The sequence below is a fragment of the Nothobranchius furzeri genome, chromosome 11 (assembly GCF_043380555.1).
Source record: "Nothobranchius furzeri strain GRZ-AD chromosome 11, NfurGRZ-RIMD1, whole genome shotgun sequence".
Classification (NCBI taxonomy): domain Eukaryota; kingdom Metazoa; phylum Chordata; class Actinopteri; order Cyprinodontiformes; family Nothobranchiidae; genus Nothobranchius; species Nothobranchius furzeri.
Genome location: NC_091751.1, coordinates 14,930,451 through 14,955,622, shown reverse-complemented (window position 1 = coordinate 14,955,622; position 25,172 = coordinate 14,930,451). Strand labels below are relative to the sequence as shown.

General features: G+C 41.2%; 1 protein-coding gene across 1 annotated transcript in view; it reads left to right on the top strand.

Annotated features, from left to right (window-relative positions):
* The window catches only part of LOC139073238 (protein NYNRIN-like), a 152,616-nt gene that overhangs the window by 44,057 nt on the left and 83,387 nt on the right, over nt 1-25,172 (top strand). The gene's annotated exons all lie outside the window — the stretch shown is intronic.

Below are 25,172 nucleotides of genomic sequence, written 5' to 3'. Positions count from 1 at the left end.
TTTGACCCCCTATAGGAATGTGCGATCATCATGAAACGTTCAGATCACTTACAACTCAATAGATTCTACCTTCTTGTAACGTTTCAGCCTGATTGGACCTTCTTTTCACACAAATGGACCCAGAATGATGTGAAATTGTGCTTCGTGCAACATAATTCTGGGTGCCATTTACAAACCATAAGTGCTAATGACTCCATTCCTTTTTGTGGTTGTAGGGGCTGTTGATTGGAGTACACTAAAACAAACCTGATCTCTCTAGGACATTCAGAAGCCAAGTTATAAGCCCTCAAAGGTGTAACTGGACTACTTCTTTAAAGTGACACCAGGCCCGGTGACCTTTGGGACATGGTTTGACCCCGTATAGGAAAGTGCTATCATCATGAAACGTTCAGATCACTTACAACTCAATAGATTCTACCTTCTTGTAACGTTTCAGCCTGATTGGACCTTCTTTTCACACAAATGGACCCAGAATGATGTGAAATTGTGCTTCGTGCAACATAATTCTGGGTGCCATTTACAAACCATAAGTGCTAATGACTCCATTCCTTTTTGTGGTTGTAGGGGCTGTTGATTGGAGTACACTAAAACAAACCTGATCTCTCTAGGACATTCAGAAGCCAAGTTATAAGCCCACAAATTTGTAACTGGACTACTTCTTTAAATTGACACCGGATCCGGTGACCTTTGGGACATGGTTTGACCCCCTTAGGAAAGTACTATCATCATGAAACGTTCAGATCACTTACAACTCAATAGATTCTACCTTCCTGTAACGTTTCAGCCTGATTGGACCTTGTTTTCACACAAATGAACCCAGAATGATGTGAAATTGTGCTTAGTGCAGCATAATTCTGGGTGCCATTTAAGAACCTTAAGTGCTATTGACTCCTTTCCTTTTTGTGGTTGTAGGGGCTGTTGATTGGAGTACACTAAAACAAACCTGATCTCTCTAGGACATTCAGAAGCCAAGTTGTGAGCCCACAAATGTGTAACTGGACTACTTCTTTAAATTGACACCAGATCCGGTAACCTTTGGGACATGGTTTGAGCCCCTTAGGAAAGTGCTATCATCATGAAACGTTCAGATCACTTACAAGTCAATAGATTCTACCTTCCTGTAACGTTTCAGCCTGATTGGACCTTGTTTTCACACAAATGAACCCAGAATGATGTGAAATTGTGCTTCGTGCAACATAATTCTGGGTGCCATTTAAAAACCATAAGTGCTAATGACTCCATTCCTTTTCGAGGTACTAGGGGCTGTTGCTTGGAGTACACTAAAACAAACTTGATCTCTCTAGGACATTCAGAAGCCAAGTTATAAGCCCTCAAAGGTGTAACTGGACTACTTCTTTAAAGTGAAACCAGGCCCGGTGACCTTTGGGACATGGTTTGACCCCGTATAGGAATGTGCGATCATCATGAAACGTTCAGATCACTTACAACTCAATAGATTCTACCTTCTTGTAACGTTTCAGCCTGATTGGACCTTGTTTTCACACAAATGGACCCAGAATAATGTGAAATTGTGCTTAGTGCAGCACAATTCTGGGTGCCATTTAAAAACCATAAGTGCTAATGACTCCATTCCTTTTTGAGGTTGTAGGGGATGTTGATAGGAGTACACTAAAACAAACCTGATCTCTCTAGGACATTCAGAAGCCAAGTTATAAGCCCACAAATGTGTAACTGGACAACTTCTTTAAATTGACACCAGATCCGGTGACCTTTGGGACATGGTTTGACCCCCTTAGGAAAGTGCTATCATCATGAAACGTTCAGATCACTTACAACTCAATAGATTCTACCTTCCTGTAACGTTTCAGCCTAATTGGACCTTGTTTTCACACAAATGGACCCAGAATGATGTGAAATTGTGCTTCGTGCAACATAATTCTGGGTGCCATTTAAAAACCATAAGTGCTAATGACTCCATTCCTTTTTGTGGTTGTAGGGGCTGTTGATTGGAGTATACTAAAACAAACCTGATCTCTCTAGGACATTCAGAAGCCAAGTTATAAGCCCACAAATGTGTAACTGGACTACTTCTTTTAAGTGACACCAGGCCCGGTGACCTTTGGGACATGGTTTTACCCCCTATAGGAATGTGCGATCATCATGAAACGTTCAGATCACTTACAACTCAATAGATTCTACCTTCTTGTAACGTTTCAGCCTGATTGGACCTTGTTTTCACACAAATGAACCCAGAAAGATGTGACATTGTGCTTCGTGCAACATAATTCTGGGTGCCATTTAAAAACCATAGGTGCTACTGACTCCATTCCTTTTAGTGGTAACGGGGGCTGTTAATTGGAGTACTCTAAAACAAACCTGACCTCTCTAGGATATTCAGAAGCCAAGTTATAAGCCCACAAAGGTGTAACTGGACTACTTCTTTAAAGTGACACCAGGCCCGGTGACCTTTGGGACATGGTTTGATCCCCTATAGGAATGTGCGATCATAATGAAACGTTCAGATCACTTACAACTCAATAGATTCTACCTTCTTGTAACGTTTCAGCCTGATTGGACCTTGTTTTCACACAAATGGACCCAGAATGATGTGAAATTGTGCTTCGTGCAACATAATTTTGGGTGCCATTTACAAACCATAAGTGCTAATGACTCCATTCCTTTTTGTGGTTGTAGGGGCTGTTGATTGGAGTACACTAAAACAAACCTGATCTCTCTAGGACATTCAGAAGCCAAGTGATAAGCCCACAAAGGTGTAACTGGACTACTTCTTTAAATTGACACCAGATCCGGTGACCTTTGGGACATTGTTTGACCCCCTTAGGAAAGTGTGATCATCTTGAAATGTTCAGATCACTTACAACTCAATAGATTCTACCTTCTTGTAACGTTTCAGCCTTATTGGACCTTGTTTTCACACAAATGGACCCAGAATGATGTGAAATTGTGCTTAGTGCAGCATAATTCTGGATGCCATTTACAAACCTTAAGTGCTAATGACTCTATTCCTTTTTGTGGTTGTAGGGGCTGTTGATTGGAGTACACTAAAACAAACCTGATCTCTCTAGGACATTCAGAAGCCAAGTTGTGAGCCCACAAATGTGTAACTGGACTACTTCTTTAAATTGACACCAGATCCGGTAACCTTTGGGACATGGTTTGAGCCCCTTAGGAAAGTGCTATCATCATGAAACGTTCAGATCACTTACAACTCAATAGATTCTACCTTCTTGTAACGTTTCAGCCTGACTGGACCTTGTTTTCACACAAATGAACCCAGAATGATGTGAAATTGTGCTTCGTGCAACATAATTCTGGGTGCCATTTAAAAACCATAAGTGCTAATGACTCCATTCCTTTTTGAGGTTGTAGGGGCTGTTGCTTGGAGTACACTAAAACAAACTTGATCTCTCTAGGACATTCAGAAGCCAAGTTATAAGCCCTCAAAGGTGTAACTGGACTACTTCTTTAAAGTGAAACCAGGCCCGGTGACCTTTGGGACATGGTTTGACCCCCTATAGGAATGTGCGATCATCATGAAACGTTCAGATCACTTACAACTCAATAGATTCTACCTTCTTGTAACGTTTCAGCCTGATTGGACCTTGTTTTCACAACAAATGGGCCCAGAATATTGTGAAATTGTGCTTAGTGCAGCACAATTCTGGGTGCCATTTAAAAACCATAAGTGCTAATGACTCCATTCCTTTTTGAGGTTGTAGGGGATGTTGATAGGAGTACACTAAAACAAACCTGATCTCTCTAGGACATTCAGAAGCCAAGTTATAAGCCCACAAATGTGTAACTGGACAACTTCTTTAAATTGACACCAGATCCGGTGACCTTTGGGACATGGTTTGACCCCCTTAGGAAAGTGCTATCATCATGAAACGTTCAGATCACTTACAACTCAATAGATTCTACCTTCCTGTAACGTTTCAGCCTGATTGGACCTTGTTTTCACACAAATGGACCCAGAATGATGTGAAATTGTGCTTCGTGCAACATAATTCTGGGTGCCATTTAAAAACCATAAGTGCTAATGACTCCATTCCTTTTTGTGGTTGTAGGGGCTGTTGATTGGAGTATACTAAAACAAACCTGATCTCTCAAGGACATTCAGAAGCCAAGTTATAAGCCCACAAATGTGTAACTGGACTACTTCTTTTAAGTGACACCAGGCCCGGTGACCTTTGGGACATGGTTTTACCCCCTATAGGAATGTGCGATCATCATGAAATGTTCAGATCACTTACAACTCAATAGATTCTACCTTCTTGTAACGTTTCAGCCTGATTGGACCTTGTTTTCACACAAATGAACCCAGAAAGATGTGAAATTGTGCTTCGTGCAACATAATTCTGGGTGCCATTTAAAAACCATAGGTGCTACTGACTCCATTCCTTTTAGTGGTAACGGGGGCTGTTAATTGGAGTACTCTAAAACAAACCTGACCTCTCTAGGATATTCAGAAGCCAAGTTATAAGCCCACAAAGGTGTAACTGGACTACTTCTTTAAAGTGACACCAGGCCCGGTGACCTTTGGGACATGGTTTGACCCCCTATAGGAATGTGCGATCATAATGAAACGTTCAGATCACTTACAACTCAATAGATTCTACCTTCTTGTAACGTTTCAGCCCGATTGGACCTTGTTTTCACACAAATGGACCCAGAATGATGTGAAATTGTGCTTCGTGCAACATAATTTTGGGTGCCATTTACAAACCATAAGTGCTAATGACTCCATTCCTTTTTGTGGTTGTAGGGGCTGTTGATTGGAGTACACTAAAACAAACCTGATCTCTCTAGGACATTCAGAAGCCAAGTTATAAGCCCACAAAGGTGTAACTGGACTACTTCTTTAAATTGACACCAGATCCGGTGACCTTTGGGACATTGTTTGACCCCCTTAGGAAAGTGTGATCATCTTGAAACGTTCAGATCACTTACAACTCAATAGATTCTACCTTCTTGTAACGTTTCAGCCTTATTGGACCTTGTTTTTTACACAAATGGACCCAGAATGATGTGAAATTGTGCTTAGTGCAACATAATTCTGGGTGCCATTTAAAAACCATAAGTGCTAATGACTCCATTCCTTTTTGGGGTAATGGGGGCTGTTGATTGGAGTACACTAAAACAAACCTGATTTCTCTAGGACATTCAGAAGCCAAGTTATAAGCCCACAAAGGTGTAACTGGACTACTTCTTTAAAGTGACACCAGGCCTGGTGACCTTTGGGACATGGTTTGACCCCCTATAGGAATGTGCGATCATCATGAAACGTTCAGATCACTTACAACTCAATAGATTCTACCTTCTTGTAACATTTCAGCCTGATTGGATCTTGTTTTCACACAAATGGACCCAGAATGATGTGAAATTGTGCTTCGTGCAGCATAATTCTGGGTGCCATTTACAAACCATAAGTGCTAATGACTCCATTCCTTTTTGTGGTTGTAGGGGCTGTTGGTTGGAGTACATTAAAACAAACCTGATCTCTCTAGGACATTCAGAAGCCAAGTTATAAGCCCACAAATGTGTAACTGGACTACTTCTTTAAATTGACACCAGATCCGGTGACCTTTGGGACATGGTTTGACCCCCTTAGGAAAGGGCTATCATCATGAAACGTTCAGATCACTTACAACTCAATAGATTCTACCTTCCTGTAACGTTTCAGCCTGATTGGACGTTGTTTTCACACAAATGAACCCAGAATGATGTGAAATTGTGCTTAGTGCAGCACAATTCTGGGTGCCATTTAAAAACCATGAGTGCTAATGACTCCATTCCTTTTTGAGGTTGTAGGGGATGTTGATTGGAGTACACTAAAACAAACCTGATCTCTCTAGGACATTCAGAAGCCAAGTTATAAGCCCACAAATGTGTAACTGGACTACTTCTTTAAATTGACACCAGATCCGGTGACCTTTGGGACATGGTTTGACCCCCTTAGGAAAGTGCTATCATCTTGAAACGTTCAGATCACTTACAACTCAATAGATTCTACCTTCCTGTAACGTTTCAGCCTGACTGGACCTTGTTTTCACACAAATGGACCCAGAATGATGTGAAATTGTGCTTCGTGCAACATAATTCTGGGTGCCATTTACAAACCATAAGTGCTAATGACTTCATTCCTTTTTGTGGTTGTAGGGGCTGTTGATTGGAGTACACCAAAACAAACCTGATCTCTTTAGGACATTCAGAAGCCAAGTTATAAGCCCACAAATGTGTAACTGGACTACTTCTTTAAATTGACACCAGATCCGGTGACATTTGGGACATGGTTTGACCCCCTTAGGAAAGTGCTATCATCATGAAATGTTCAGATCACTTACAACTCAATAGATTCTACCTTTCTGTAACGTTTCAGCCCGATTGGACATTGTTTTCACACAAATGAACCCAGAATGATGTGAAATTGTGCTTCGTGCAACATAATTCTGGGTGCCATTTAAAAACCATAAGTCCTAATGACTCCATTCCTTTTTGAGGTTGTAGGGGCTGTTGATTGGAGTACACTAAAACAAACCTGATCTCTCTAGGACATTCAGAAACCAAGTTATAAGCCCTCAAAGGTGTAACTGGACTACTTCTTTAAAGTGACACCAGACCCGGTGACCTTTGGGACATGGTTTGACCCCCTATAGGAATGTGCGATCTTCATGAAACGTTCAGATCACTTACAACTCAATAGATTCTACCTTCTTGTAACGTTTCAGCCTGATTGGACCTTCTTTTCAAACAAATGGACCCAGAATGATGTGAAATTGTGCTTCGTGCAACATAATTCAGGGTGACATTTACAAACCATGAGTGCTAATGACTCCATTCCTTTTTGTGGTTGTAGGGGCTGTTGATTGGAGAACACTAAAACAAACCTGATCTCTCTAGGACATTCAGAAGCCAAGTTATAAGCCCTCAAAGGTGTAACTGGACTACTTCTTTAAAGTGACACCAGGCCCGGTGACCTTTGGGACATGATTTGACCCCGTATAGGAATGTGCGATCATCATGAAATGTTCAGATCACTTACAACTCAATAGATTCTACCTTCTTGTAACGTTTCAGCCTGATTGGACCTTCTTTTCACACAAATGGACCCAGAATGATGTGAAATTGTGCTTCGTGCAACATAATTCTGGGTGCCATTTACAAACCATAAGTGCTAATGACTCCATTCCTTTTTGTGGTTGTAGGGGCTGTTGATTGGAGTACACTAAAACAAACCTGATCTCTCTAGGACATTCAGAAGCCAAGTTATAAGCCCACAAAGGTGTAACTGGACTACTTCTTTAAATTGACACCAGATCCGGTGACCTTTGGGACATGGTTTGACCCCCTTAGGAAAGTACTATCATCATGAAACGTTCAGATCACTTACAACTCAATAGATTCTACCTTCCTGTAACGTTTCAGCCTGATTGGACCTTGTTTTCACACAAATGAACCCAGAATGATGTGAAATTGTGCTTAGTGCAGCATAATTCTGGGTGCCATTTAAAAACCATAAGTGCTAATGACTCCATTCCATTTTGAGGTTGTAAGGGCTGTTGATTGGAGTACACTAAAACAAACCTGATCTCTCTAGCACATTCAGAAGCCAAGTTATAAGCCCTCAAAGGTGTAACTGGACTACTTCTTTAAAGTGACACCAGACCCGGTGACCTTTGGGACATGGTTTGACCCCCTATAGGAATGTGCGATCTTCATGAAACGTTCAGATCACTTACAACTCAATAGATTCTACCTTCTTGTAACGTTTCAGCCTGATTGGACCTTCTTTTCAAACAAATGGACCCAGAATGATGTGAAATTGTGCTTCGTGCAACATAATTCTGGGTGCCATTTACAAACCATAAGTGCTAATGACTCCATTCCTTTTTGTGGTTGTAGGGGCTGTTGATTGGAGTACACTAAAACAAACCTGATCTCTCTAGGACATCCAGAAGCCAAGTTATAAGCCCTCAAAGGTGTAACTGGACTACTTCTTTAAAGTGACACCAGGCCCGGTGACCTTTGGGACATGGTTTGACCCCGTATAGGAATGTGCGATCATCATGAAATGTTCAGATCACTTACAACTCAATAGATTCTACCTTCTTGTAACGTTTCAGCCTGATTGGACCTTCTTTTCACACAAATGGACCCAGAATGATGTGAAATTGTGCTTCGTGCAACATAATTCTGGGTGCCATTTACAAACCATAAGTGCTAATGACTCCATTCCTTTTTGTGGTTGTAGGGGCTGTTGATTGGAGTACACTAAAACAAACCTGATCTCTCTAGGACATTCAGAAGCCAAGTTATAAGCCCACAAAGGTGTAACTGGACTACTTCTTTAAATTGACACCAGATCCGGTGACCTTTGGGACATGGTTTGACCCCCTTAGGAAAGTACTATCATCATGAAACGTTCAGATCACTTACAACTCTAATAGATTCTACCTTCCTGTAACGTTTCAGCCTGATTGGACCTTGTTTTCACACAAATGAACCCAGAATGATGTGAAATTGTGCTTAGTGCAGCATAATTCTGGGTGCCATTTACAAACCTTAAGTGCTATTGACTCCATTCCTTTTTGTGGTTGTAGGGGCTGTTGATTGGAGTACACTAAAACAAACCTGATCTCTCTAGGACATTCAGAAGCCAAGTTGTGAGCCCACAAATGTGTAACTGGACTACTTCTTTAAATTGACACCAGATCCGGTGACCTTTGGGACATGGTTTGACCCCCTTAGGAAAGTGCTATCATCATGAAACGTTCAGATCACTTACAACTTAATAGATTCTACCTTCCTGTAACGTTTCAGCCTGATTGGACCTTGTTTTCACACAAATGAACCCAGAATGATGTGAAATTGTGCTTCGTGCAACATAATTCTGGGTGCCATTTAAAAACCATAAGTGCTAATGACTCCATTCCTTTTTGGGATGTAGGGGCTGTTGATTGGAGTATACTAAAACAAACCTGATCTCTCTAGGACATTCAGAAGCCAAGTTATAAGCCCACAAATGTGTAACAGGACTACTTCTTTAAATTGACACCAGATCCGGTGACCTTTGGGACATGGTTTGAGCCCCTATAGGAATGTGCGATCATCATGAAACGTTCAGATCACTTACAACTCAATAGATTCTACCTTCTTGTAACGTTTCAGCCTGATTGGACCTTGTTTTCACACAAATGGACCCAGAATAATGTGAAATTGTGCTTAGTGCAGCACAATTCTGGGTGCCATTTAAAAACCATGAGTGCTAATGACTCCATTCCTTTTTGAGGTTGTAGGGGATGTTGATTGGAGTACACTAAAACAAACCTGATCTCTCTAGGACATTCAGAAGCCAAGTTATAAGCCCACAAATGTGTAACTGGACAACTTCTTTAAATTGACACCAGATCCGGTGACCTTTGGGACATGGTTTGACCCCCTTAGGAAAGTGCTATCATCATGAAACGTTCAGATCACTTACAACTCAATAGATTCTACCTTCCTGTAATGTTTCAGCCTGATTGGACCTTGTTTTCACACACATGAACCCAGAATGATGTGAAATTGTGCTTCGTGCAACATAATTCTGGGTGCCATTTACAAACCATAAGTGCTAATGACTCCATTCCTTTTTGTGGTTGTAGGGGCTGTTGATTGGAGTACACTAAAACAAACCTAACCTCTCTAGGACATTCAGAAGCCAAGTTATAAGCCCACAAAGGTGTAACTGGACTACTTCTTTTAAGTGACACCAGGCCCGGTGACCTTTGGGACATGGTTTTACCCCCTATAGGAATGTGCGATCATCATGAAACGTTCAGATCACTTACAACTCAATAGATTCTACCTTCTTGTAACGTTTCAGCCTGATTGGACCTTGTTTTCACACAAATGAACCCAGAAAGATGTGAAATTGTGCTTCGTGCAACATAATTCTGGGTGCCATTTAAAAACCATAGGTGCTACTGACTCCATTCCTTTTAGTGGTAACGGGGGCTGTTAATTGGAGTACTCTAAAACAAACCTGACCTCTCTAGGATATTCAGAAGCCAAGTTATAAGCCCACAAAGGTGTAACTGGACTACTTCTTTAAAGTGACACCAGGCCCGGTGACCTTTGGGACATGGTTTGACCCCCTATAGGAATGTGCGATCATAATGAAACGTTCAGATCACTTACAACTCAATAGATTCTACCTTCTTGTAACGTTTCAGCCTGATTGGACCTTGTTTTCACACAAATGGACCCAGAATGATGTGAAATTGTGCTTCGTGCAACATAATTTTGGGTGCCATTTACAAACCATAAGTGCTAATGACTCCATTCCTTTTTGTGGTTGTAGGGGCTGTTGATTGGAGTACACTAAAACAAACCTGATCTCTCTAGGACATTCAGAAGCCAAGTGATAAGCCCACAAAGGTGTAACTGGACTACTTCTTTAAATTGACACCAGATCCGGTGACCTTTGGGACATTGTTTGACCCCCTTAGGAAAGTGTGATCATCTTGAAATGTTCAGATCACTTACAACTCAATAGATTCTACCTTCTTGTAACGTTTCAGCCTTATTGGACCTTGTTTTCACACAAATGGACCCAGAATGATGTGAAATTGTGCTTAGTGCAGCATAATTCTGGATGCCATTTACAAACCTTAAGTGCTAATGACTCTATTCCTTTTTGTGGTTGTAGGGGCTGTTGATTGGAGTACACTAAAACAAACCTGATCTCTCTAGGACATTCAGAAGCCAAGTTGTGAGCCCACAAATGTGTAACTGGACTACTTCTTTAAATTGACACCAGATCCGGTAACCTTTGGGACATGGTTTGAGCCCCTTAGGAAAGTGCTATCATCATGAAACGTTCAGATCACTTACAACTCAATAGATTCTACCTTCCTGTAACGTTTCAGCCTGATTGGACCTTGTTTTCACACAAATGAACCCAGAATGATGTGAAATTGTGCTTCGTGCAACATAATTCTGGGTGCCATTTAAAAACCATAAGTGCTAATGACTCCATTCCTTTTTGAGGTTGTAGGGGCTGTTGCTTGGAGTACACTAAAACAAACTTGATCTCTCTAGGACATTCAGAAGCCAAGTTATAAGCCCTCAAAGGTGTAACTGGACTACTTCTTTAAAGTGAAACCAGGCCCGGTGACCTTTGGGACATGGTTTGACCCCCTATAGGAATGTGCGATCATCATGAAACGTTCAGATCACTTACAACTCAATAGATTCTACCTTCTTGTAACGTTTCAGCCTGATTGGACCTTGTTTTCACACAAATGGACCCAGAATAATGTGAAATTGTGCTTAGTGCAGCACAATTCTGGGTGCCATTTAAAAACCATAAGTGCTAATGACTCCATTCCTTTTTGAGGTTGTAGGGGATGTTGATAGGAGTACACTAAAACAAACCTGATCTCTCTAGGACATTCAGAAGCCAAGTTATAAGCCCACAAATGTGTAACTGGACAACTTCTTTAAATTGACACCAGATCCGGTGACCTTTGGGACATGGTTTGACCCCCTTAGGAAAGTGCTATCATCATGAAACGTTCAGATCACTTACAACTCAATAGATTCTACCTTCCTGTAACGTTTCAGCCTGATTGGACCTTGTTTTCACACAAATGGACCCAGAATGATGTGAAATTGTGCTTCGTGCAACATAATTCTGGGTGCCATTTAAAAACCATAAGTGCTAATGACTCCATTCCTTTTTGTGGTTGTAGGGGCTGTTGATTGGAGTATACTAAAACAAACCTGATCTCTCTAGGACATTCAGAAGCCAAGTTATAAGCCCACAAATGTGTAACTGGACTACTTCTTTTAAGTGACACCAGGCCCGGTGACCTTTGGGACATGGTTTTACCCCCTATAGGAATGTGCGATCATCATGAAATGTTCAGATCACTTACAACTCAATAGATTCTACCTTCTTGTAACGTTTCAGCCTGATTGGACCTTGTTTTCACACAAATGGACCCAGAATGATGTGAAATTGTGCTTAGTGCAACATAATTTTGGGTGCCATTTACAAACCATAAGTGCTAATGACTCCATTCCTTTTTGTGGTTGTAGGGGCTGTTGATTGGAGTACACTAAAACAAACCTGATCTCTCTAGGACATTCAGAAGCCAAGTTATAAGCCCACAAAGGTGTAACTGGACTACTTCTTTAAATTGACACCAGATCCGGTGACCTTTGGGACATTGTTTGACCCCCTTAGGAAAGTGTGATCATCTTGAAACGTTCAGATCACTTACAACTCAATAGATTCTACCTTCTTGTAACGTTTCAGCCTTATTGGACCTTGTTTTTTACACAAATGGACCCAGAATGATGTGAAATTGTGCTTAGTGCAACATAATTCTGGGTGCCATTTAAAAACCATAAGTGCTAATGACTCCATTCCTTTTTGGGGTAATGGGGGCTGTTGATTGGAGTACACTAAAACAAACCTGATTTCTCTAGGACATTCAGAAGCCAAGTTATAAGCCCACAAAGGTGTAACTGGACTACTTCTTTAAAGTGACACCAGGCCTGGTGACCTTTGGGACATGGTTTGACCCCCTATAGGAATGTGCGATCATCATGAAACGTTCAGATCACTTACAACTCAATAGATTCTACCTTCTTGTAACATTTCAGCCTGATTGGATCTTGTTTTCACACAAATGGACCCAGAATGATGTGAAATTGTGCTTCGTGCAGCATAATTCTGGGTGCCATTTACAAACCATAAGTGCTAATGACTCCATTCCTTTTTGTGGTTGTAGGGGCTGTTGGTTGGAGTACATTAAAACAAACCTGATCTCTCTAGGACATTCAGAAGCCAAGTTATAAGCCCACAAATGTGTAACTGGACTACTTCTTTAAATTGACACCAGATCCGGTGACCTTTGGGACATGGTTTGACCCCCTTAGGAAAGGGCTATCATCATGAAACGTTCAGATCACTTACAACTCAATAGATTCTACCTTCCTGTAACGTTTCAGCCTGATTGGACCTTGTTTTCACACAAATGAACCCAGAATGATGTGAAATTGTGCTTAGTGCAGCACAATTCTGGGTGCCATTTAAAAACCATAAGTGCTAATGACTCCATTCCTTTTTGAGGTTGTGGGGGATGTTGATTGGAGTACACTAAAACAAACCTGATCTCTCTAGGACATTCAGAAGCCAAGTTATAAGCCCACAAATGTGTAACTGGACTACTTCTTTAAATTGACACCAGATCCGGTGACCTTTGGGACATGGTTTGACCCCCTTAGGAAAGTGCTATCATCTTGAAACGTTCAGATCACTTACAACTCAATAGATTCTACCTTCCTGTAACGTTTCAGCCTGACTGGACCTTGTTTTCACACAAATGGACCTAGAATGATGTGAAATTGTGCTTCGTGCAACATAATTCTGGGTGCCATTTACAAACCATAAGTGCTAATGACTTCATTCCTTTTTGTGGTTGTAGGGGCTGTTGAATGGAGTACACCAAAACAAACCTGATCTCTTTAGGACATTCAGAAGCCAAGTTATAAGCCCACAAATGTGTAACTGGACTACTTCTTTAAATTGACACCAGATCCGGTGACATTTGGGACATGGTTTGACCCCCTTAGGAAAGTGCTATCATCATGAAACGTTCAGATCACTTACAACTCAATAGATTCTACCTTTCTGTAACGTTTCAGCCTGATTGGACATTGTTTTCACACAAATGAACCCAGAATGATGTGAAATTGTGCTTCGTGCAACATAATTCTGGGTGCCATTTAAAAACCATAAGTGCTAATGACTCCATTCCTTTTTGAGGTTGTAGGGGCTGTTGATTGGAGTACACTAAAACAAACCTGATCTTTCTAGGACATTCAGAAACCAAGTTATAAGCCCTCAAAGGTGTAACTGGACTACTTCTTTAAAGTGACACCAGACCCGGTGACCTTTGGGACATGGTTTGACCCCCTATAGGAATATGCGATCTTCATGAAACGTTCAGATCACTTACAACTCAATAGATTCTACCTTCTTGTAACGTTTCAGCCTGATTGGACCTTCTTTTCAAACAAATGGACCCAGAATGATGTGAAATTGTGCTTCGTGCAACATAATTCTGGGTGCCATTTACAAACCATAAGTGCTAATGACTCCATTCCTTTTTGTGGTTGTAGGGGCTGTTGATTGGAGTACACTAAAACAAACCTGATCTCTCTAGGACATTCAGAAGCCAAGTTATAAGCCCTCAAAGGTGTAACTGGACTACTTCTTTAAATTGACACCAGATCCGGTGACCTTTGGGACATGGTTTGACCCCCTTAGGAAAGTACTATCATCATGAAACGTTCAGATCACTTACAACTCAATAGATTCTACCTTCCTGTAACGTTTCAGCCTGATTGGACCTTGTTTTCACACAAATGAACCCAGAATGATGTGAAATTGTGCTTAGTGCAGCATAATTCTGGGTGCCATTTAAAAACCATAAGTGCTAATGACTCCATTCCTTTTTGAGGTTGTAAGGGCTGTTGATTGGAGTACACTAAAACAAACCTGATCTCTCTAGCACATTCAGAAGCCAAGTTATAAGCCCTCAAAGGTGTAACTGGACTACTTCTTTAAAGTGACACCAGACCCGGTGACCTTTGGGACATGGTTTGACCCCCTATAGGAATGTGCGATCTTCATGAAACGTTCAGATCACTTACAACTCAATAGATTCTACCTTCTTGTAACGTTTCAGCCTGATTGGACCTTCTTTTCACACAAATGGACCCAGAATGATGTGAAATTGTGCTTAGTGCAACATAATTTTGGGTGCCATTTACAAACCATAAGTGCTAATGACTCCATTCCTTTTTGTGGTTGTAGGGGCTGTTGATTGGAGTACACTAAAACAAACCTGATCTCTCTAGGACATTCAGAAGCCAAGTTATAAGCCCACAAAGGTGTAACTGGACTACTTCTTTAAATTGACACCAGATCCGGTGACCTTTGGGACATTGTTTGACCCCCTTAGGAAAGTGTGATCATCTTGAAACGTTCAGATCACTTACAACTCAATAGATTCTACCTTCTTGTAACGTTTCAGCCTTATTGGACCTTGTTTTTTACACAAATGGACCCAGAATGATGTGAAATTGTGCTTAGTGCAACATAATTCTGGGTGCCATTTAAAAACCATAAGTGCTAATGACTCCATTCCTTTTTGGGGTAATGGGGGCTGTTGATTGGAGTACACTAAAACAAACCTGATTTCTCTAGGACATTCAGAAGCCAAGTTATAAGCCCACAAAGGTGTAACTGGACTACTTCTTTAAAGTGACACCAGGCCTGGTGACCTTTGGGACATGGTTTGACCCCCTATAGGAATGTGCGATCATCATGAAACGTTCAGATCACTTACAACTCAATAGATTCTACCTTCTTGTAACATTTCAGCCTGATTGGATCTTGTTTTCACACAAATGGACCCAGAATGATGTGAAATTGTGCTTCGTGCAGCATAATTCTGGGTGCCATTTACAAACCATAAGTGCTAATGACTCCATTCCTTTTTGTGGTTGTAGGGGCTGTTGGTTGGAGTACATTAAAACAAACCTGATCTCTCTAGGACATTCAGAAGCCAAGTTATAAGCCCACAAATGTGTAACTGGACTACTTCTTTAAATTGACACCAGATCCGGTGACCTTTGGGACATGGTTTGACCCCCTTAGGAAAGGGCTATCATCATGAAACGTTCAGATCACTTACAACTCAATAGATTCTACCTTCCTGTAACGTTTCAGCCTGATTGGACCTTGTTTTCACACAAATGAACCCAGAATGATGTGAAATTGTGCTTAGTGCAGCACAATTCTGGGTGCCATTTAAAAACCATAAGTGCTAATGACTCCATTCCTTTTTGAGGTTGTGGGGGATGTTGATTGGAGTACACTAAAACAAACCTGATCTCTCTAGGACATTCAGAAGCCAAGTTATAAGCCCACAAATGTGTAACTGGACTACTTCTTTAAATTGACACCAGATCCGGTGACCTTTGGGACATGGTTTGACCCCCTTAGGAAAGTGCTATCATCTTGAAACGTTCAGATCACTTACAACTCAATAGATTCTACCTTCCTGTAACGTTTCAGCCTGACTGGACCTTGTTTTCACACAAATGGACCTAGAATGATGTGAAATTGTGCTTCGTGCAACATAATTCTGGGTGCCATTTACAAACCATAAGTGCTAATGACTTCATTCCTTTTTGTGGTTGTAGGGGCTGTTGAATGGAGTACACCAAAACAAACCTGATCTCTTTAGGACATTCAGAAGCCAAGTTATAAGCCCACAAATGTGTAACTGGACTACTTCTTTAAATTGACACCAGATCCGGTGACATTTGGGACATGGTTTGACCCCCTTAGGAAAGTGCTATCATCATGAAACGTTCAGATCACTTACAACTCAATAGATTCTACCTTTCTGTAACGTTTCAGCCTGATTGGACATTGTTTTCACACAAATGAACCCAGAATGATGTGAAATTGTGCTTCGTGCAACATAATTCTGGGTGCCATTTAAAAACCATAAGTGCTAATGACTCCATTCCTTTTTGAGGTTGTAGGGGCTGTTGATTGGAGTACACTAAAACAAACCTGATCTCTCTAGGACATTCAGAAACCAAGTTATAAGCCCTCAAAGGTGTAACTGGACTACTTCTTTAAAGTGACACCAGACCCGGTGACCTTTGGGACATGGTTTGACCCCCTATAGGAATATGCGATCTTCATGAAACGTTCAGATCACTTACAACTCAATAGATTCTACCTTCTTGTAACGTTTCAGCCTGATTGGACCTTCTTTTCAAACAAATGGACCCAGAATGATGTGAAATTGTGCTTCGTGCAACATAATTCTGGGTGCCATTTACAAACCATAAGTGCTAATGACTCCATTCCTTTTTGTGGTTGTAGGGGCTGTTGATTGGAGTACACTAAAACAAACCTGATCTCTCTAGGACATTCAGAAGCCAAGTTATAAGCCCTCAAAGGTGTAACTGGACTACTTCTTTAAATTGACACCAGATCCGGTGACCTTTGGGACATGGTTTGACCCCCTTAGGAAAGTACTATCATCATGAAACGTTCAGATCACTTACAACTCAATAGATTCTACCTTCCTGTAACGTTTCAGCCTGATTGGACCTTGTTTTCACACAAATGAACCCAGAATGATGTGAAATTGTGCTTAGTGCAGCATAATTCTGGGTGCCATTTAAAAACCATAAGTGCTAATGACTCCATTCCTTTTTGAGGTTGTAAGGGCTGTTGATTGGAGTACACTAAAACAAACCTGATCTCTCTAGCACATTCAGAAGCCAAGTTATAAGCCCTCAAAGGTGTAACTGGACTACTTCTTTAAAGTGACACCAGACCCGGTGACCTTTGGGACATGGTTTGACCCCCTATAGGAATGTGCGATCTTCATGAAACGTTCAGATCACTTACAACTCAATAGATTCTACCTTCTTGTAACGTTTCAGCCTGATTGGACCTTCTTTTCAAACAAATGGACCCAGAATGATGTGAAATTGTGCTTCGTGCAACATAATTCTGGGTGCCATTTACAAACCATAAGTGCTAATGACTCCATTCCTTTTTGTGGTTGTAGGGGCTGTTGATTGGAGTACACTAAAACAAACCTGATCTCTCTAGGACATCCAGAAGCCAAGTTATAAGCCCTCAAAGGTGTAACTGGACTACTTCTTTAAAGTGACACCAGGCCCGGTGACCTTTGGGACATGGTTTGACCCCGTATAGGAATGTGCAATCATCATGAAATGTTCAGATCACTTACAACTCAATAGATTCTACCTTCTTGTAACGTTTCAGCCTGATTGGACCTTCTTTTCACACAAATGGACCCAGAATGATGTGAAATTGTGCTTCGTGCAACATAATTCTGGGTGCCATTTACAAACCATAAGTGCTAATGACTCCATTCCTTTTTGTGGTTGTAGGGGCTGTTGATTGGAGTACACTAAAACAAACCGGATCTCTCTAGGACATTCAGAAGCCAAGTTATAAGCCCACAAAGGTGTAACTGGACTACTTCTTTAAATTGACACCAGATCCGGTGACCTTTGGGACATGGTTTGACCCCCTTAGGAAAGTACTATCATCATGAAACGTTCAGATCACTTACAACTCAATAGATTCTACCTTCCTGTAACGTTTCAGCCTGATTGGACCTTGTTTTCACACAAATGAACCCAGAATGATGTGAAATTGTGCTTAGTGCAGCATAATTCTGGGTGCCATTTACAAACCTTAAGTGCTATTGACTCCATTCCTTTTTGTGGTTGTAGGGGCTGTTGATTGGAGTACACTAAAACAAACCTGATCTCTCTAGGACATTCAGAAGCCAAGTTGTGAGCCCACAAATGTGTAACTGGACTACTTCTTTAAATTGACACCAGATCCGGTGACCTTTGGGACATGGTTTGACCCCCTTAGGAAAGTGCTATCATCATGAAACGTTCAGATCACTTACAACTCAATAGATTCTACCTTCCTGTAACGTTTCAGCCTGATTGGACCTTGTTTTCACACAAATGAACCCAGAATGATGTGAAATTGTGCTTCGTGCAACATAATTCTGGGTGCCATTTAAAAACCATAAGTGCTAATGACTCCATTCCTTTTTGGGATGTAGGGGCTGTTGATTGGAGTATACTAAAACAAACCTGATCTCTCTAGGACATTCAGAAGCCAAGTTATAAGCCCACAAAGGTGTAACAGGACTACTTCTTTAAATTGACACCAGATCCGGTGACCTTTCGGACATGGTTTGACCCCCTATAGGAATGTGCGATCATCATGAAATGTTCAGATCACTTACAACTCAATAGATTCTACCTTCTTGTAACGTTTCAGCCTGATTGGACCTTGTTTTCACACAAATGGACCCAGAATAATGTGAAATTGTGCTTAGTGCAGCACAATTCTGGGTGCCATTTAAAAACCATGAGTGCTAATGACTCCATTCCTTTTTGAGGTTGTAGGGGCTGTTGATTGGAGTACACTAAAACAAACCTGATCTCTCTAGGACATTCAGAAGCCAAGTTATAAGCCCACAAATGTGTAACTGGACAACTTCTTTAAATTGACACCAGATCCGGTGACCTTTGGGACATGGTTTGACCCCCTTAGTAAAGTGCTATCATCATGAAACGTTCAGATCACTTACAACTCAATAGATTCTACCTTCCTGTAATGTTTCAGCCTGATTGGACCTTGTTTTCACACACATGAACCCAGAATGATGTGAAATTGTGCTTCGTGCAACATAATTCTGGGTGCCATTTACAAACCATAAGTGCTAATGACTCCATTCCTTTTTGTGGTTGTAGGGGCTGTTGATTGGAGTACACTAAAACAAACCTAACCTCTCTAGGACATTCAGAAGCCAAGTTATAAGCCCACAAAGGTGTAACTGGACTACTTCTTTAAAGTGACACCAGGCCCGGTGTCCTTTGGGACATGGTTTTACCCCCTATATGAATGTGCGATCATCTTGAAACGTTCAGATCACTTACAACTCAATAGATTCTACCTTCTTGTAGCGTTTCAGCCTGATTGGACCTTGTTTTCACACAAATGGACCCAGAATGATGTGAAATTGTGCTTCGTGCAACATAATTCTGGGTGCCATTTACAAACCATAAGTGCTAATGACTCCATTCCTTTTTGAGGTTGTAGGGGCTGTTGATTGGAGTACATTAAAACAAAACCTGATCTCTCTAGGACATTCAGAAGCCAAGTTATAAGCCCACAAATGTGTAACTGGACTACTTCTTTAAATTGACACCAGATGCGTTGACCTTTGGGACATGGTTTGACCCCCTTAGGAAAGTGCTATCATCATGAAACGTTCAGATCACTTACAACTCAATAGATTCTACCTTCCTGTAACGTTTCAGCCTGATTGGACCTTGTTTTCGCACAAATGGACCCAGAATGATGTGAAATTGTGCTTCGTGCAACATAATTCTGGGTGCAATTTAAAAACCATAAGTGCTAATGACTCCATTCCTTTTTGTGGTTGTAGGGGCTGTTGATTGGAGTATACTAAAACAAACCTGATCTCTCTAGGACATTCAGAAGCCAAGTTATAAGCCCACAAATGTGTAACTGGACTACTTCTTTTAAGTGACACCAGGCCCGGTGACCTTTGGGACATGGTTTTACCCCCTATAGGAATGTGCGATCATCATGAAACGTTCAGATCACTTACAACTCAATAGATTCTACCTTCTTGTAACGTTTCAGCCTGATTGGACCTTGTTTTCACACAAATGAACCCAGAAAGATGTGAAATTGTGCTTCGTGCAACATAATTCTGGGTGCCATTTAAAAACCATAGGTGCTACTGACTCCATTCCTTTTAGTGGTAACGGGGGCTGTTAATTGGAGTACTCCAAAACAAACCTGACCTCTCTAGGATATTCAGAAGCCAAGTTATAAGCCCACAAAGGTGTAACTGGACTACTTCTTTAAAGTGAGACCAGGCCCGGTGACCTTTCGGACATTGTTTGACCCCCTATAGGAATGTGCGATCATAATGAAACGTTCAGATCACTTACAACTCAATAGATTCTACCTTCTTGTAACGTTTCAGCCTGATTGGACCTTGTTTTCACACAAATGGACCCAGAATGATGTGAAATTGTGCTTCGTGCAACATAATTTTGGGTGCCATTTACAAACCATAAGTGCTAATGACTCCATTCCTTTTTGTGGTTGTAGGGGCTGTTGATTGGAGTACACTAAAACAAACCTGATCTCTCTAGGACATTCAGAAGCCAAGTGATAAGCCCACAAAGGTGTAACTGGACTACTTCTTTAAATTGACACCAGATCCGGTGACCTTTGGGACATTGTTTGACCCCCTTAGGAAAGTGTGATCATCTTGAAACGTTCAGATCACTTACAACTCAATAGATTCTACCTTCTTGTAACGTTTCAGCCTTATTGGACCTTGTTTTCACACAAATGGACCCAGAATGATGTGAAATTGTGCTTAGTGCAACATAATTCTGGGTGCCATTTAAAAACCATAAGTGCTAATGACTCCATTCCTTTTTGGGGTAATGGGGGCTGTTGATTGGAGTACACTAAAACAAACCTGATTTCTCTAGGACATTCAGAAGCCAAGTTATAAGCCCACAAAGGTGTAACTGGACTACTTCTTTAAAGTGACACCAGGCCTGGTGACCTTTGGGACATGGTTTGACCCCCTATAGGAATGTGCGATCATCATGAAACGTTCAGATCACTTACAACTCAATAGATTCTACCTTCTTGTAACGTTTCAGCCTGATTGGATCTTGTTTTCACACAAATGGACCCAGAATGATGTGAAATTGTGCTTCGTGCAACATAATTCTGGGTGCCATTTACAAACCATAAGTGCTAATGACTCCATTCCTTTTTGTGGTTGTAGGGGCTGTTGGTTGGAGTACATTAAAACAAACCTGATCTCTCTAGGACATTCAGAAGCCAAGTTATAAGCCCACAAATGTGTAACTGGACTACTTCTTTAAATTGACACCAGATCCGGTGACCTTTGGGACATGGTTTGACCCCCTTAGGAAAGTGCTATCATCTTGAAACGTTCAGATCACTTACAACTCAATAGATTCTACCTACCTGTAACGTTTCAGCCTGACTGGACCTTGTTTTCACACAAATGGACCCAGAATGATGTGAAATTGTGCTTCGTGCAACATAATTCTGGGTGCCATTTACAAACCATAAGTGCTAATGACTTCATTCCTTTTTGTGGTTGTAGGGGCTGTTGATTGGAGTACACTAAAACAAACCTGATCTCTCTAGGACATTCAGAAGCCAAGTTATAAGCCCACAAATGTGTAACTGGACTACTTCTTTAAATTGACACCAGATCCGGTGACCTTTGGGACATGGTTTGACCCCCTTAGGAAAGTGCTATCATCATGAAACGTTCAGATCACTTACAACTCAATAGATTCTACCTTCCTGTAACGTTTCAGCCTGATTGGACCTTGTTTTCACACAAATGAACCCAGAATGATGTGAAATTGTGCTTCGTGCAACATAATTCTGGGTGCCATTTAAAAACCATAAGTGCTAATGACTCCATTCCTTTTTGGGATGTAGGGGCTGTTGATTGGAGTATACTAAAACAAACCTGATCTCTCTAGGACATTCAGAAGCCAAGTTATAAGCCCACAAAGGTGTAACAGGACTACTTCTTTAAATTGACACCAGATCCGGTGACCTTTGGGACATGGTTTGACCCCCTATAGGAATGTGCGATCATCATGAAATGTTCAGATCACTTACAACTCAATAGATTCTACCTTCTTGTAACGTTTCAGCCTGATTGGACCTTGTTTTCACACAAATGGACCCAGAATAATGTGAAATTGTGCTTAGTGCAGCACAATTCTGGGTGCCATTTAAAAACCATAAGTGCTAATGACTCCATTCCTTTTTTTGAGGTTGTAGGGGATGTTGATTGGAGTACACTAAAACAAACCTGATCTCTCTAGGACATTCAGAAGCCAAGTTATAAGCCCACAAATGTGTAACTGGACAACTTCTTTAAATTGACACCAGATCCGGTGACCTTTGGGACATGGTTTGACCCCCTTAGGAAAGTGCTATCATCATGAAACGTTCAGATCACTTACAACTCAATAGATTCTACCTTCCTGTAACGTTTCAGCCATATTGGACCTTGTTTTCACACACATGAACCCAGAATGATGTGAAATTGTGCTTCGTGCAACATAATTCTGGGTGCCATTTACAAACCATAAGTGCTAATGACTCCATTCCTTTTTGTGGTTGTAGGGGCTGTTGATTGGAGTACACTAAAACAAACCTAACCTCTCTAGGACATTCAGAAGCCAAGTTATAAGCCCACAAATGTGTAACTGGACTACTTCTTTAAAGTGACACCAGGCCCGGTGTCCTTTGGGACATGGTTTTACCCCCTTAGGAAAGTGCTATCATCATGAAACGTTCAGATCACTTACAACTCAATAGATTCTACCTTCCTGTAACGTTTCAGCCTGATTGGACCTTGTTTTTGCACAAATGGACCCAGAATGATGTGAAATTGTGCTTCGTGCAACATAATTCTGGGTGCCATTTAAAAAACATAAGTGCTAATGACTCCATTCCTTTTTGTGGTTGTAGGGGCTGTTGATTGGAGTACACTAAAACAAACCTGATCTCTCTAGGACATTCAGAAGCCAAGTGATAAGCCCACAAAGGTGTAACTGGACTACTTCTTTAAATTGACACAAGATCCGGTGACCTTTGGGACATTGTTTGACCCCCTTAGGAAAGTGTGATCATCTTGAAACGTTCAGATCACTTACAACTCAATAGATTCTACCTTCTTGTAACGTTTCAGCCTTATTGGACCTTGTTTTCACACAAATGGACCCAGAATGATGTGAAATTGTGCTTAGTGCAACATAATTCTGGGTGCCATTTAAAAACCATAAGTGCTAATGACTCCATTCCTTTTTGTGGTTGTAGGGGCTGTTAGTTGGAGTACATTAAAACAAACCTGATCTCTCTAGGACATTCAGAAGCCAAGTTATAAGCCCACAAATGTGTAACTGGACTACTTCTTTAAATTGACACCAGATCCGGTGACCTTTGGGACATGGTTTGACCCCCTTAGGAAAGTGCTATCATCATGAAACGTTCAGATCACTTACAACTCAATAGATTCTACCTTCCTGTAACGTTTCAGCCTGATTGGACCTTGTTTTCACACAAATGGACCCAGAATGATGTGAAATTGTGCTTCGTGCAACATAATTCTGGGTGCCATTTACAAACCATAAGTGCTAATGACTTCATTCCTTTTTGTGGTTGTAGGGGCTGTTGATTGGAGTACACTAAAACAAACCTGATCTCTCTAGGACATTCAGAAGCCAAGTTATAAGCCCACAAATGTGTAACTGGACTACTTCTTTAAATTGACACCAGATCCGGTGACCTTTGGGACATGGTTTGACCCCCTTAGGAAAGTGCTATCATCATGAAACGTTCAGATCACTTACAACTCAATAGATTCTACCTTTCTGTAACGTTACAGCCTGACTGGACATTGTTTTCACACAAATGAACCCAGAATGATGTGAAATTGTGCTTCGTGCAACATAATTCTGGGTGCCATTTAAAAACCATAAGTGCTAATGACTCCATTCCTTTTTGAGGTTGTAGGGGCTGTTGATTGGAGTACACTAAAACAAACCTGATCTCTCTAGGACATTCAGAAGCCAAGTTATAATCCCTCAAAGGTGTAACTGGACTACTTCTTTAAAGTGACACCAGACCCGGTGAGCTTTGGGACATGGTTTGACCCCGTATGAGAATGTGCGATCTTCATGAAACGTTCAGATCACTTACAACTCAATAGATTCTACCTTCTTGTAACGTTTCAGCCTGATTGGACCTTCTTTTCAAACAAATGGACCCAGAATGATGTGAAATTGTGCTTCGTGCAACATAATTCTGGGTGCCATTTACAAACCATAAGTGCTAATGACTCCATTCCTTTTTGTGGTTGTAGGGGCTGTTGATTGGAGTACACTAAAACAAACCTGATCTCTCTAGGACATTCAGAAGCCAAGTTATAAGCCCTCAAAGGTGTAACTGGACTACTTCTTTAAAGTGACACCAGGCCCGGTGACCTTTGGGACATGGTTTGACCCCGTATAGGAATGTGCGATCATCATGAAACGTTCAGATCACTTACAACTCAATAGATTCTACCTTCTTGTAACGTTTCAGCCTGATTGGACCTTCTTTTCACACAAATGGACCCAGAATGATGTGAAATTGTGCTTCGTGCAACATAATTCTGGGTGCCATTTACAAACCATAAGTGCTAATGACTCCATTCCTTTTTGTGGTTGTAGGGGCTGTTGATTGGAGTACACTAAAACAAACCTGATCTCTCTAGGACATTCAGAAGCCAAGTTATAAGCCCACAAATTTGTAACTGGACTACTTCTTTAAATTGACACCAGATCCGGTGACCTTTGGGACATGGTTTGACCCCCTTAGGAAAGTACTATCATCATGAAACGTTCAGATCACTTACAACTCAATAGATTCTACCTTCCTGTAA